The 16,293-nt window shown below is 40.6% G+C and overlaps 1 protein-coding gene across 3 annotated transcripts in view; it reads left to right on the forward strand.

Moving 5' to 3' along the window:
• Positions 1-1,408: 1,408 nt before the first annotated feature.
• The window catches only part of LOC143901400 (cell adhesion molecule Dscam2), a 161,177-nt gene continuing 146,292 nt past the window's right edge, over positions 1,409-16,293 (forward strand). For all 3 annotated transcript variants that reach the window (XM_077413688.1, XM_077413687.1, XM_077413690.1), the window contains exon 1: positions 1,409-1,758. The gene's annotated coding sequence lies outside the window, so the exon portion shown is untranslated. The remainder of the gene's footprint in view (positions 1,759-16,293) is intronic.

The following is a 16,293-nucleotide window of genomic DNA, read 5'->3' on the forward strand; positions in this document are numbered from 1 at the left end:
TCTTTTAATTTACGAGATTAGAAACTTATAAGACAAGCACGTTAAACAGCTTGCGGTGGAAATTAAATTTTTGTCCTGTGAAAAAAACTCGGAGCAATTACTTTTTCTCCCGAAATGCAATATTCATGCAATTGTGCGATATAATTACTTGGCGCAGAATTTGCTCGCTTGGGCAGTTTGCGTGCTCGTTCTGGACAATAGCAAAGAGGTCGTAATAAATGTCGAGTACTCCGGTAGATAATAGCTCACGCTATAGCGAAAAAGATGAGAACTTAAATAATTTTCTCTCACTCTGCAGTATAATGTTGAAAAAATTATATAAAAAATTCTCACTATAATGCATTAATCTTTAATAATTAATCAGACACTGATTGCACATTTAGTACAAGTATTCATCGTTGAAATTTTTCTCTGCAAAAAAATATATCATGCTGCAGTAATAATTTTCATAAAAGCGGCCAAATTTTGCAAATAATCGCGTAACGAAAAAAATATAATTCTTCCTCTCTTTAATTTTGCCTTTCTCAAACTCTGTGGGGATCTACATTTTGCTAATTAAAGCGGAATAAAGTCGACAGGTAAACAACTAAATGGAGCGGACATGGAAAAAGCTTAAAAACCCAGAATCGCCCGTGTGAAATAATTATGTAACATAATGCTCGAAGACATTGCCACACAATTCCGTTTTTCTTGTTCTTTAAAAATCTTTGTTTCTCTCTCTCTCTCTCTCTCTCTCTCTCTCTCTCTCTCTCTCTCTCTCTCTCTTTGACTATATTACTTCTTTAATAAAAAAAGTATGTATATTTAAATACATAAAATATTAAAAATATATTTAAATAAAACGCTTATATAAATTTGTAGAAAGTTTTAAAATAGTTTTCCTATATCGTAAATGTTAATATTAACAAAAAAAACCATGTTTACCGTAATAAAGACTGATTGCGAGTTACAATAATTCATTCAAAAAGAGTTGCTTTTTACCATTGAAACACATTTGCACATTTAAATTACCGTGTCCTACTTACAAAGGAAAAAAAGTAATACGCGTGTGAGTAGTTTTCTACTTTTGGGACGAAGGGATTTGTATACAGACACCAGCAGGCAGTAAAGGGTGAAGTCAAATTTCTCGTGGACAATGGCGCGAATTCAGCACGAAACGAAAAGCGTGGAGTGCTAGCGGCAACGACAGAGGTTGACCGAGGAGAGGAGGGTCGCGGTGGGTGAAAGCGACGAGGAGGAGAGGCAGCGGATGGGCGGATGGGTGGCTGCGGCCCATCGGTGAGAGAGAGAAGGGGCGAACCGGGAGGGAAAAGAGGGCGGAATTTCGCGCGTGCTCGGCTTCATCCCCTTCGACTGCCGCCGCCACCGCCGCCACCGTTGGATGCTGAGGGTAGCTGGACCGCGCGCGTGAGGTGTCAGTTCTGCGCGCGATCTCCTCCCTGAAGGTGTCAACCTGTTCGCGTTCTATCCTAACGTGGTTCGCCAGAGTGGTCACGCACGATCGGAAGCACGCACACACACACACCCCCGCGGCTCTACCCTCCTCTTCCGATCGCCCTCTCTCGTTCGCTTTTTCTCCTCGTTTTTTTCCCCCGCGACTCAACGACGAGCTGTTGTGAAACGGAGCTCTCAGTGAAAAACTCGAGGGTCCCCATCTTCTGGACGCGGGCAGGGAAAACCACACGTTCGAGCCTGGCACGTGACACGTTTCAGCTGGCGACGACTATCATGCTGGCCGGGATCTTCGAGGGCAACAATGTACGTGAAAAATCGCTCGCGGAAGGAAGCCTCGGTCGCATGCCTATCGCAATTTCCCTCTTGCCGATGTGCACGCGGCCGTGGAATCAGAGAGAAAGGGTGACGTTAGTGAGCGTGTTTATCAAAGAAGAGAGAAACAAGATCAGATGTGCGGCATTAATACCAGAATATACGAGATCGTCTTTTAGATCGTTCAGTGCTCTCTAATGGACTTGTGAAGTCCGGATTTCGGTAAAAATAATTGCGAGCATTATCGATGCTGCGAATTGTATGAGACATATATTTTTTTAGAAGATAAAAAAAATATATTTTTCTTCTTTATTTATAAGTTGACATAATAGAACAATCCGATAAGATAATAATAGACATTATTATTCTATAGATATTCTGGTATTAATTTGAAGATTAATGGCAGTTTATGTTACTTCATAAAATAACGAATACATTATGTATAGATGCATGTTAATATTTACGTTCTCAGTGAACTATTAAAGCGACCGCAGTCACGTCTCGATTATCGCGTATCGATACGTTATCGAGCGCGAATTATAGCATCTGGCATTTCGCATTTCGTTCAAGTATTATTCGGTCTTTATTCCCTCGATCTTCCACAAAGCACAGCGCTGAGAGAATTGTGCTCGCAATGTCGATAATTGCACATTGTGGTAGCAAGTGTTATGACATATCGATATGTCTATATACGAGCTCTATTCCGCACAGTTCGAATTTTGCACCACGATATTATTACAGGCGCTGTCTATACTAATACCTTTCTCATTTTCTATCATGCTTAATAACGCAAATGGAGGTGCGAGATTTTTCCACGCGTTTGTTATCTTTCCCGGGGACATTTTTTAGATTAAATTTTTTCACACGTATTTTTCATTTTTCGTGCACACATCTTTGCATCTACCCTATGCATTTATTATTTTTGACCCCGAGGTCTTGTCTTTTAGCATCAGCCACGTTATTTTTAAGAAGATAAAAATATGATGTCGACATATTTTTATTTAAATTGCATGGATCGCTTCTTTTAATTATATCTCATATGTGTTACGTGTACAATTATGGCTAAAAATTAAAAAAAAAAGCTTATTTTTTAATTTAGTATCAACCGTGACCACAATTAAACATATTATTCATGGACGCTAAATCAAACCATATCAAGTACATATAAGCTGTGAAGTACAGATCTCGTAATGACATTCGCATATCGCGCACCAGCATACTCGACGAGCGTTTTGCGTTCATGCTCATGCCATGTAGGGTTTCTCATTATCATATTAAGTAATCGCCCATATTTCCTCTGTAAGAAAATGCGGGTTCCGTGCTTTCAAAAAGTCGGCCAAAAAGTCTCGTCGCGCTGACACGCGGATTAAACATTTGCTCTTCGCGCGTCGCGATATTCCATGCACGTTAATAACGCCACGCGAACATCGTTAGCAAATTTATCCTGCGGCGCGCTTGAATAAAGAGAATTATTGTAGGCAGATACGACGTGGCGGGTCGTATATCGCCGAGACAGGTTCCTCAGGTGGCGATAATTCATCAGACACTCGAGTAACTCGACCGCTCTCCGCGAATGATTAATTAATGTTCAGAGGCAAGCGCGCTCGCTCCCTCTCTCGCTACCAATTTTCTCTCCTCTCTAACAACCATCGTGATAGCTGTTCGATAATTTTTATTATTCCGGTCATAGCACTATTTCGCGATTTATGCCGCACGTCGATCTCACGGCCAGAACTTTAAAAGTACGAAGAAAAAGTAATAAATCGCTCTTAAAACCTTGCCATGCTGTGGCAGATCGAAAAAAGAGCTTTTCAAAGAATTGTAGAAAAGCTAATAAAAAGTTAATCGGCTACTTTTTTAATTTCAAATTATGGGATTGATATATAATTGCATGCGTGGTATTTTATAAATTTATTCTATCTTTCTCAAGTTGAATATGTATGAAAATAGAAAATAGCAGTAGTTTTTTAATGATTGACCACACATTGGAATTTACGCCTCCGGGTAAGATAAATTAATACAATTTGTTGTACAACATAACGATGGCGGCTATGTAATTATAAATTAATTACATTATTTATTAAGCCGGTCTTAATTACATTAATTACATTATTTATATAGGTCGTCACTTAGCGATCATCTCACGTTTTTCTTCTTTTATTTTATTTTTTTAAATAATACGTCTCTCGTGTGAGATTAACAGCGGTTTTAGACTTCGCGGCTGGAAAGTTGTCTGTTAACTTAACGGTTAACCTGAAAGTTGAGTTATCTGTCAATAATCCCCAACATCCATCCTCTACCTCAGCTTCGCGCGATTTAAAGGTATCGCGTACTTCGCTCGTATATGTTCGCACGCTTTTACGATCGGCGTCGATACCTTCGACGGTTATTTACAGAATTCTTGTTTTCCTCCTATATTATATCTCTGCTATAGAATAAATTCATGTTTTAATGTAGTAAATGTAGTTATATCAGAAATTTAGTTTTCAGATGGACTTGCGGGCAAATTCGCCGTATTACAGTAACAAAGATTTTATTCGATTCAGCATCAGAAACTCCAATTGTTAAAACTTTAATAATCTGCGTCGTTAAAATGACATTTCATTACAAATTGAACCTTCAATCCCGTGACGATTTGAAATAAAAGCAAAGATCGTATTTTTGCCGGACAATACAAAGAAATCATAAAACACATAAGTTCATATGTCTATACACTCGTGCACCGCTATATTAGGTTCAGTTTGCGTCACGGTAAACTGAAGTTGAAGTCTAAATAAAATTGTTCTGCACTTTTTTTACGTGTTTTCTTCATTCAGCAGAAATTACTTAAGCGCGCAAAATAAATGTTAAAAACATCATACAAAATACAGTGGCAGAGCATTTAGTTAATTAATACGTACGATTGCAATTAGCACAATTTTTTGATTGAGTTTGAGCTTATAAAGCTTTTATTAGCACAGTGGTATCAATCGAAAAACTATATAGCAAGTAAATATCAAAAGCGGCAAAACAACGATAGCAATTTAAGTTTGTATCTAAAAAACCCTTTGTGTATACAAATCACTAGGAACATTTTAATCAATATTAATGAAACGGCCAACATAAATTTTTCAGGATAATGTATATCGATTTATCTTGATTATTTTATTGGTTGTTTGTATATGTTACGCGCATAATATAAGCGTAATATATGTAACATAATGCGTGTGTGTAAGCATAGCCTTATATTTAAAAATATTCCTTACTGTTAGTATTGTCATCTCATTGATTTCAGACTTAGCTAATCGTAATTTACATTGTTCTACAAGGACTATCGTTTTAAGAAAACCCTCGCAAAAATTTCATATGTGATAAATCGACGGAAATGTCATATGTCAACTGAAATTTCGTGTAATTCGTCGAATTTTTCGCGCAACAGCCTCGCTGTATAACATTTCCCTGTAACGTTTCGCCATATATATGCCGTCGTTCTCGCTCGCAAAGCCCGTAAAGTATTTTTTGTTTATCGCAGTTATATACAGGGATATATATAGCTTCGCGCAGACGTTCGAGGTATTTTTTCATTAAACGCGAATTCGACTCAAATAGGAACGCGCAGATGGTCCGCGCGAATGCCATGCGGAAATAACATTTTGCGGCCCGTGCGGTGCGGCTTCGCGCAAGGAAATCGAATTTCGAGAGCTCGGAAGGGATTCCGCGTTAGCTGTTTTCCAGCGGTAAAAAAAAATTAGAGACCGCGGCGGCGGGCGGCGCGCGGTCCTGTCCCACGCTAATTGCTTTAACTGGTCCGCGTTTTCCACAATTGACGGTCTAGCAGCGTTCGCGCTTATTATATCCGCAACTCTCCTGCCTTCTGACGCGAAATGCGCGGACGCCAAGTTTTTTATCCCTTTTTTTTACTTTCGCGTGCCATTGTTTTCTGCAAAATTGATCAATTTGAATGCAAGAACAAAGTATCGTTACCCGCGCGCGAGTATGATATATCAAATATACGTGGGAATCCAATTTAGGTAAAATGAGAATGAAATATCACTCGTCCGAATAAAATTCGATCAAAAGTAACGCGGCACATTCTGTGTATGGCTCTTACACCAGATAAATCATTTTGAGAGCGATCGGACAAAGCCGCGTTGCATCGCAAGACTTCGCGCGAGCACACCTTTATCCCCGGCATGGAAATCAGTTTCATATAACGTAGCGAACGTCAGAGAGTTTCTCGCAGCGCGTTTTATTTGAGAACTTTATCGACGGATTGACCGGATTCTCCGGTTGCATGCTACGAAAAGAGGAAATTTCTTATGCGGCTCTTCTCGCGTGGAAATAAGGATCCGAAACGACTCCGGCGTATCGATTCCACTTTCAAACACGTAAACTCGTCCTTTCTCCGCCGGTGAATCGTCGCCGCGGAGTGAAACGCTCCCTCCCCCCCAGCTCTCGCTTGAAAGAGCAATGCCTTTTCGAGCGATCTTAATTAGAGATGCATAAATACAACGCGTTACCCAATTCTTTTTCATATTATCCTAATCGGATTCACGATCGTAAAAAAAGCGGAAAACGTATCGCGGAGAGAAACGGAAGACCGCGGAAAATTGATTGACCTTTCAGCATTCCGCGGACGCCGGCAACTTATAAAACTTCTTAACCAGCCACTCGAAGAAAGAGTTTCCTCGTCGCTCCTTTTTACTGTCCGTCCCATAAGAAATGGTTAAAGTAAGCGAAACTTGCGCCCTCTCTCGTTCATTCATTCTCTCCGTCTCTCTCTCTCTCTCGCTCTCTCTCTCTCTCTCTCTCTCTCTCCGTCTCTCTCTCTCTCTCGCTCTCTCTCTCTCTCTCTCTCTCTCTCGCCGCGCGTTTCCGTTTCCCCTTGTTTCACTAGACCCAACCGTCGCCCCGTATCCGCTTCCGCTGAATTTTAATACGGAAAGTTTATACGAATCTCACGACGGAGAGTATGAATAATCCAAGAAATTACCATGAAATCCAACAGAGGAATCATCGAACGTTGCTCCGTGAGAGCAACTCCAAGTTTAATGATTACGTACGCAATTGACAAATAAAAATTAATAAAATCCTAAGTGTAATTATGTATACGTAACCTGGTTATATTTTCCGAAATATTCGTATTTATTAATTAGAGAGATCTGCTTCTATTTATTTTATTTCTTTTACGTTGCAAATTTGGGTTTTAATTCAAAAAGATTGAGACCGTATGAATACTATTTATCGCGATACGTTACGTATAAGGATTAAAACGGATTAAAACGTATATCAGGATTAAATTGCGGGAAGCAGCTCAAGCTCTTCCTGCGGATGACACCCTAAAATTTAAGCCACGCCGTGGAATCCCAGAGCGCGGTAGCTTCCCTTTGACAGCGGAACATTAGAACAAGGGTATCTAACTATGTTGCTAAATTTTATCAGGAGGGCGCGTTAACAGCGTAATGGAACATTCTGATAGTGCGCGTGTCGCACTGGATATATCCGAATAATTTCTCCGTGAACATCCAAGGTATCCGCGTATCGAGCCCGCGCCGCGGCACGACTCCTTCTTTGTCACGTTCTTAAAAAAAATTCCGTTCGGGCGCGGCGCGCAATTACCGTCGGACTCGTTAACACGCGAATCAAGGAATTCCACGAAAAAAAGTGTTTGCAATAGGATATCCATTAATACCCGACGAGAGATCTGTCGCGCGGATTAAAAGCGAGCCGCGTGCGCAGATGGACGAGAGATTTGCCGAGAGCGTGCTAGACAGATCGATGTTACATTCTCGGTGCGAAACAGAGAAGAAGAGAGAGAGAGAGAAAGAGAGAGAGAAAGAGAGAAAGAGAGAGAGAGAGAAAGAGAGAGGGGGGGTAAGAGAGAGAAAGGAAAAAACGATCTTTTTAAAAAAAGGGGATGGATACGTCAAACGAATAGTTTGTTAGAATATAGGTCGCGCGGAATTACGCGACGCGTGCTTTGTTGCTCGCGCCCGGCTCTGCCGAGCCCGGGGCGGATTCGCCTCGCATGTACGCGCGCGCATAACTAACGGGTTTCAATTGCATAGGGCCGTGCAAAAAGGACGGGCACGTGTGCGCGTTTTTCATATGCCACGTGCAACGTCGCTGCTGATACCGTGGAAGCGTGTACATCATCGCGACGCATCTCGCGATCCAATTTGACAAATTATGAAAAGCGCGTTTATATTGGATGGGGGATAAAGTCTTTTCGTAGGTGAGGATCACGTCAGCAATTTCCGATTCTTGCTCGGAAATGGTCTGGCATCGATTCTGTAAAATTATAAGTGATTGATACTGCGGAAACTTTGATAAAGCTTTTAGCATTTGACGATGCATACAAAAAACGCCTTAAAAATCTCAACTTTACTTTCAATGATAGATTCTTTGAATTTAAAGTTGATTTTTCTCTTAAAAAAAATTTATAAAAAAAGTTTTTATTTATTATAATTGTTTAACTTAGTATTAACACTTAGTATTAAATATACTTGCAATTCTAATATGTATGGTGCTCTACAGAAATATAAAATAAGTTTGAAAACAATCTTTGATTTAATTTCAAATTATTGAAACGTCCAAATGGTGAGAAAGTAATCGGCATCAAAATTTTGTCGAAAGAAAAGCGACTATAAATTCACGCAAAACTTACAGATGAAAGGAGTGACGATGCGATTGAAACGTATCAAAGCGTATTTAATCAACCGATCGATTATTATCGAGCGTGCGAACTCTCTGAAAATTAAGAGAGACGTAATTTCGCCTACGTTTTATGAAATTCGTCGTCGTCGGTTGCAATGACGACCGTATCTGCGGGATTTTACAACTACGGGATTACGTATCCGCTTTACATTAATTACGCAGACGCAACTCAATCTCGAGGATTTAATTTGTTTTCAATTTATTCTCTCTCTCTCTCTCTCTCTCTCTCTCTCTCTCTCTCTCTCTCTCTCTCTCTTGAGAGCATACGAGTAATTGAGGAGAGCGAAGCTCTGTCGATAGAAAAGGTTTATCTCATTCCGCCTTTAACCCTTTCTTTTCAAGCCCGTCGCACATTAATTGAACATTACACCTTTTATCCTTCACTTGCACATTTTTTATATACGCATTCAATTTTCTTGCTTTAGTTTATGAATGTGCTCTGTAGCTCACAATTTAAGTCAAAATTGTTGAAGTGTCTGAAAGATTCCTGAAATATCCATGTCACGTAATAGAAACGGATTATGGAAATATATTAAGATTTCTCTCTTAATATATAAATTCGACGTAGAATGGAATTAATTCCGGGCGAGTGGGAGCGCGGGATAATTACATAAGGTCACGCGGTCGGAGGTATTCAACGCGAACGCATTTCGTAGCCGGTCGTTCCCACGCCGCGCCGCGCCGCACCGCGGCACCGGCCGGATCGATACATCGAAGCGGTCATATCCGACTCCATAATTCAGCGCGTTTATTACGTAATCCTTTTTAATTCGCGCCGATATAAATTAGAATAAACCCGACCGGGAGGAGGAGGAAAGAGACTGTCCGAGTGGATCTTCGTGTCCCGGGAGTAACCGCGTGCGTATATATAACTGACGCGAGCGTGCCATGCGATAGCGCTCGCGCTCTCGAAGCATGATTTATTGCACGGCGAAGGAGACGGCGCGCGGCGCGATAATTCTTTAGCAGCGTGACGCACGCGAGCCGTGCATACGAATTCGACGAGCGCTTGTCACGTTTGATAAGCTTCCGGAGATATAATTCATTCGGCTTGTGTCGCGAACGTGCGTTCTCATCTGAAATCTGTTAAAGCCTCTCCCCGTTCCTCTTCGCCTCGTTACGCAACTACCCAGGCTCAAAGCCGAATTGCGTCAGCGTGAACAATTTAAATCCAGCTGAATAATTCATCGTTAGATTATTGTCGGGTGACATTTGCAATTGCAAACAGGGAAAAAGATTTAATTCCAATTAACGTTAATTGGACGTCGATGCGATTTTCGAGAAACAAAATTCTATATTTTACGATATAAGTTGATGTGTGATCGTATACATACATGAATTATTGAGGAAAGTTATTCGACAACCTAAAGAGTTGAAATATGGCAGAATCTGTGAAGTGCATCCCAGCAAAAACATGTTAAAAATAGATTGGGAGAGAAATGTATTTGCACTCTCGAACTCTTCTGAGAATCACGCACAAAGTTTCTTTACTTTTGGAAAACACCAGGGTCCTAATTACACCGTAAATATCCTTCACCTGAACATTCTCATCGTTTTCTTATGTATTTATGTCTTCAAGTTTCGATCGTAAATAAAAACAATTTAATATAGCCTCGTAAAGTTTTTGAAAAGAAAATTAATTAATTTCGGATTTGTGCTAAAAACTAATGAAATGCATATTAAAATTATTTGATTATTCTGGTATTACTTATTTTAGAATTATTATTAGTAATTGAGAAATTATCTTTTCAAGCTTTCTATATGTTATGAATTCCACCGAACGATAATTTTGGTTGTACAGCAAAATCATTGAATAATCGCCGTAACTTCGGCCGTCAGGTATCCTTAATTTTTGTCTCTAGTTCAGCTATTGATTAAAGCACGTTTCAGTACCTTATCATCGCTGTGAGTGGCCCGCGAAAGCGTATGCTCCTCTCGCTTCGCGTGTATAAACGGCCTTAATGCACCTACCGTGAGAGTGTATCATCGCTCTCTGCAAATGACATCTCCGCCATTCATCGTCTCTTATATCCGTGTTTTGTCCATTGTGCCGTCGCGCGCAACAAGAGTGCTTTAACGATTTAATAGAGAGACTCCTTTCCTTCTATTCGCGATTTTCCCCGAGCATCGTAGTTGCAGGACCTCTTCGCGATTCCCTCACGAAGATTCTTAATTTCTTGCGTCCCTTTCAACGCGCGCGAATCACACGACAAAATTGAACGGCGGCGCCAATCGCGATTACCATACGTCAATTATAATTTTATTGGCGATTTGAATACGTTTCATCTCTGTCTTTTTCGCGCGCTCACCCGGTTATTTCTTCACATCGAAAGGCACCCGCGTTGCATTAATTAACGCGCGCTACTATTTATTGTAATATCTGCATGCGATGCATAGAGCAGCTATGTCACTTTGAAACGCGATACCCACCTTTGAAACCGTATATTGCGCTCGCTCGTAATTGTACCGACAATGAGCGCGCGTTCTGAAACCCGGTAATCGATTGGCACGGATGCGTTTCCGTGTATGCGGGTGTGTGCGCGCGCGTATATGCTGCTTGCGCAAGTTCTGTGTCAGATCGGAAATATACAGGCGAATTAATCGCGAATAGTAAATGGATTTTCATGGCAAACGATTTGAGTTTCTTTTTCACTCTGATCCCGAGTGTTAATTTCGCGCGTCGCGGAGAAAATCGCGAAACGTGACGATCATTTAGAAAAATATCGGGCGTCACTCGACTGCATATCTCTAAATTTTTTTTTCATTAGAGGCACGACGAGGGCGCTTTTCATCGTCGCCGAACATTTATTATTGCGCGACGGAAACCCTCGCGTGCGTTTCCTTCAGCGCTCTTTTATATATTTCCGACGTCGGAACTTCTTAATTCCATAATTAATCTTCCATTAACTCGAGAGCCGCGCGAATCCTTCCGGCGCTTTCAACGCCGCGTCGATTATCGAACGCCCCCCTGGCCCCCGCCGGGACATTTTGCCACGCATTCAATGAGAGCGGCATTCGAGACGGGTTAAAAGTAACCCCCTCGCATCCACCTCGCGCGCATAAACCGCCTTAATGCACCCTCGGTATAGCAGGCCATTACACCACGCATCCCCGCAGCCTCCCTCGCTCCTCTCTTTGCATGGTAGCATAGTACTCGCGCATGCACCCGGTGCACGCAACCATCTAAACACACACGCCCAGCCTCCGTGTACGTATAACCGCCCACCTCCTGGTGCCATGCTCTTCACGCATATTTATATGCCGTATCGGCCAGATAGTGGTGGTAGTAGGTAAAATTTACATTACCGTGGCCGATACATTATTTCCACGAGCATTAACGCGCCGACATTATTGCGTTCTCCCCGTGCACACTCATACCTCAAACCATATCGCGGTCCTACACCCCTTCCTCCCTCGAGCCGACCGACCGTCGGGAATTGCGCGACTTTCCCCGACAATGGATCGTCACGTCTTCGTACGTGTCGGTGAAAGGAAAAAAAATTCGCCTGCCAGCAGGGCTGCGAAAGCCTGAATATCGCTTCGAGGATGTATGCTGGCTGCTTGTCCTTTGTCGTCGAGGATCGCGCTTTAGAATAGCTTCGTTTTCACCGCACAATCGTCGACCGTGACGAGCAGCCAGCGATATTGCACGCGGCTAATATATATTCGCACGAAACACGAAGAAAATGGTTTTTCTTTTCTTGGATAATCAGCCGTGAGTATCGCGGGCGATTTTTATGCTAAACTCAACAGGAGTCCGAGAGCAAATTTATATCGTAATGAAAAATATAAAGAGAAATGATATACAGAATAAGAGAATATAAAATTTCTATTATAGAAGTAAAGTATATCTCCCCATCGAGTCATTTTTCGCTATCCCGTTCTGTTCGGATTCACTGTTTTTAATGTACAGATTTTATATACATATTACGTGTGTCGCTGGCATATCCACGTGATGCAGAAATTAGTTATTAAAAAGCACGAGGACATTTAATCCATTAATTCGCGACAAGTGAAAACTCCCAACGAGTCACAATCTCGGGATTATATATATTCACGTCTATTAATTATTTATCTGTTTCTTTCTCTTTCGTTCGGTGATATTTGTTCGACAGGCAAATTCCGATACCCGAGGTCCTTCCTTTCCGACGTGAGAGACAGTGGAATAAATTTTCACTCTGCGATGTCGATGGCCGTGGAACATACGTCGATACCTTTTATTGGCGCCTGCTTCTCGTGTCGTCACCCGCTCATATTTGTGCCGAGCGATGTATGTTCTCTTCTGCTCTCGCTTCGCATCTTTTTCCTAAAAAATTCAACACCGAGCTCTGATGTAACCGGGACCGTTTTAACTGCTGATAGTATACCTACAAAGATATTGTCAATATTTACCGGCTAGAGGCTAGATATACGAAAAAAACACGCGATAAAACCGAAATTAACAGAAAGTTAATCAAATACAACGTTGTACCAAATTAAAAAATTTATTATCGAAGCTTCGTTCGTTATATAAATGCAGCGAACTTTAATTTTTTTTTTAAATCATCTGTCGATATTTATTAAAAAAACGTTGTTTATTTTTAATCGAAAGGGATTTTCTACAATCTCTCTTTAGTTTCGAGAAACATTTTCTTTTTCAAGAAATAAAAATTATTTCCGAAACTTATCGCGTCGTCATTTTAATATTTCTGACGCGGCGTAACGTGAGAATTGTAAAAATGCTTCGGAAGCTTTCTGCGAGTTTTGAAATGGTTTTGAATATGACCGGAATCCTCGAACAGAGGGCGATCCATTCTCACGTTTATACTCGCCAGCATGCATGCATGTTCTGAGCCCTGAGCTGCGACCACTTACAGACATCGAGCATAGTCGTTTCGCAACTTCGCCTGCGCGCCTCGGCAAACTCGGTATCGGAATTTATAAATAATTCCGAAAGCCACGGCGACTGTACCCTTTCTATCCAACGCGGAACACGAGGGAAAGAGATATATCGTCGCGGTGCATCTCGTGTTTGCGTAATTCGAATACAATGAGGTTATTGCCGCCGTGGGAAACATCAGTTTTGCGATTTCTTATCAGGCAATGCTTGACGCTTGTTTCTTAGGCAAGCGGTATAAATAACGGAGGAAGATAGCGTACCCTGTTGCTCTTGTAATACGTTTCCTGCATCTCGTAATAAAATTTAAACTCGAATACTTTAGGTATAATATGCCGAATATATGTTTACGTATTTTTATAAATATTATGAACATTATTAAATATAATGTTTATGTTTATAATATTGTTAATTGCTTTAAAGATTATCAATCGTTAATCTGTTATGGAACGCTAATTTGTTAAGGATTATTAAATGTATCATAAAAACATGATTATTCAAGAAATGCAGAAGAGTATTAAATTTTGATTTATTAAAAAAAAAAACAAAAAACAAAATCATTTTCTCCGGATGCAATATCCAATTTCGCGCGCTTTCTCTTCCAAAAATTATGTACATCTGTAACTTTCCAATTCCGTATTCTTCCGTGGAGACCATTATCATTTGTTGCAGCCTGCGTGAAAACTCTTGAAAACTTGTTGTTTTACAGTTTTGCTTCGGTAAAATGGAAAAAAAAGAATACATTTTGAGAAAGAATGTTGCTGTTTAGAGAGTAGGTCCGTGAGACGCGGGTACTTCGACATTGCGTGCGTAACTCGAAACGGCTACACGACTCGCCTAACTGGCGCAGTTAACTACGGCGCGTTAACTTCATTACCGTTACTTCTAAAATTTCATTCCGAAGTTTCACGTCTCGACACGGTGAAGCTTACGGTAATCGCAACAATTGTGTAACGCCGTACACGAAGAAACGCGTTCAAAGCACTCTCAGGAATAATTGAGTATTACTTTCGTCCGTCGTTACCAATTCTAAGTGTGATGGGTACCGCGCCAAAAACAAGCAGTCTCTTGAACTATATGGCCTTTCGCATAATATAATAACATCGTGAAATTCATTACGACAAAAATTTTAGTCCAGAAAAAAAAATCAGAAATCTTAAGTCACGTAATGAAGACAGACATATACGGTTGCTTGCCGTTTTCTTATTGCGGGATATTTTCTCATAAATAATGACCGCACGGTTTTTAGGAAAGCTTCCATTTTCCTCGTCGCAGTGCTCAAAGTTCTCTCAAAATACACGTTTAAATGGTCGATGGCCAAACTTTTTGCAATGCATTATGCGAGCCGATATTTAATTACGTTGTTTTCGCAGTAGATTACGAATCTCTCGGCGCGGAGCGTTTGTAAGAGCATGTTTTATATTCGCGGGCTCATCTTCAACCGTTGCGCTAAGACATCTGGCAAGTCTAAGGCAAAGATATTTTTCTATCTGCTCCATCTTCTTTACGTACATGCACGGCGTTGAACAACGTAGCGTGCCGTATATATTTTGCAAGTTTCCTCCAAGTTTCACAATTCTCTCGCGATTTTATCCCTTTCGCGGAATATTAACAAAAAAAACTTGGTAAAGCTGCGAAGCAATTTACGGGCACAACGAGATTTCCTATTTCCTTTTTTCCCCGGGTTTTCTTTTTTTTTTATTTTTCTTGAGCGAAGTCGATAAAAGCGAGAAGAACTCCCGATGGAATGGTCGAAACGCAATTTTTGCAGAAGTTCGGTCCTTTCTGCGCAAACTTTCGGCGCTGATACTTTTCCAAATCGATTGAATTACGGAGGAGTACCCTTCCATCGAACTATTTCAATGCGCTCTTTAAAAAGCGCATTAAAGGATCACGAAGTTGGCCATTCCAGCGTTTAACCCATAAGATTCTATATAAGAATATAAGAATCGCAAACTTTCGCCGATGAAATATCGGATAGCTATATACATAGCAACAATATTAAATAATATATTACCAGACATTAAGTACGTTATATAAAAACCAATTATCGTAAAAAAATCGGCTGGATGCTTTAGAAGAAATGTCGAAAATATGTAATAACGTATTATATATATATATATATATATATATATATATATATATATAGGCGATAACATATATTTAATATAATTTGTTTTATGTGTATATTTTTAAGAACTCCAAGCTAGTGTTTGTTTCCTGAAGCATCTTCTATTTGATAAAATTTGACATATTGTTGCAGTTTATTAAATTGGAATATATGTATACGTATATTATATACATTTTAATTCGTTACTTCTGTAACAATATTAATTTCTTTACTTGCGCACCACGTACCGCGCCTGACTCGTATCGCCGTCTATTAATTTGTTGACATATTGTTTTTTTCATACTTCTCCGTTTCATTATTTAGGAATATAACTTTTTCCGCACAGATTTGTATCAATTCCAAACGTCGTGCGAGTTTCTAAATCTGGATACCGCGGAATTTTTGCGTCTGATCAATAATCAAAACTATTGCACATTCGCGTTGAAATAACTTCTCGACGGAACCGCTTAAAACGCGATTCACGGCGAATTTCTTCGGGCACATGCGACTGCGTGCCCTTTTCCCGATCGACTGCAAAACTAACTGCTATTCCCCGGGGACACACGGCGACGTTTCCGTATTTTCAGGACGGTCCGACGAGGGCGATAAAGTGAAACGGCGTGGATTCCTCAGAAATGGCCGCGAGGGTCTCGTCGCTTTTACCGTCACCGATAATCTTTTCCTCTCTCACTCTTTCTCTATATTTCTCACTTTTTCCTCTCTCTCTTCTTAGCAAAAAATATCTTTTCCTCCATCATGAAGAGACGCAAGCAAGTCTTCCTACCCTTTAACGCGCGCACGTATAGAGGTTGATCCACTTAGGGCATGAAACATGATTATAGCG

This window comes from Temnothorax americanus, unplaced genomic scaffold (genome assembly GCF_048541705.1).
Source record: "Temnothorax americanus isolate GAGA-0224 unplaced genomic scaffold, ASM4854170v1 Scaffold33, whole genome shotgun sequence".
NCBI lineage: Eukaryota > Metazoa > Arthropoda > Insecta > Hymenoptera > Formicidae > Temnothorax > Temnothorax americanus.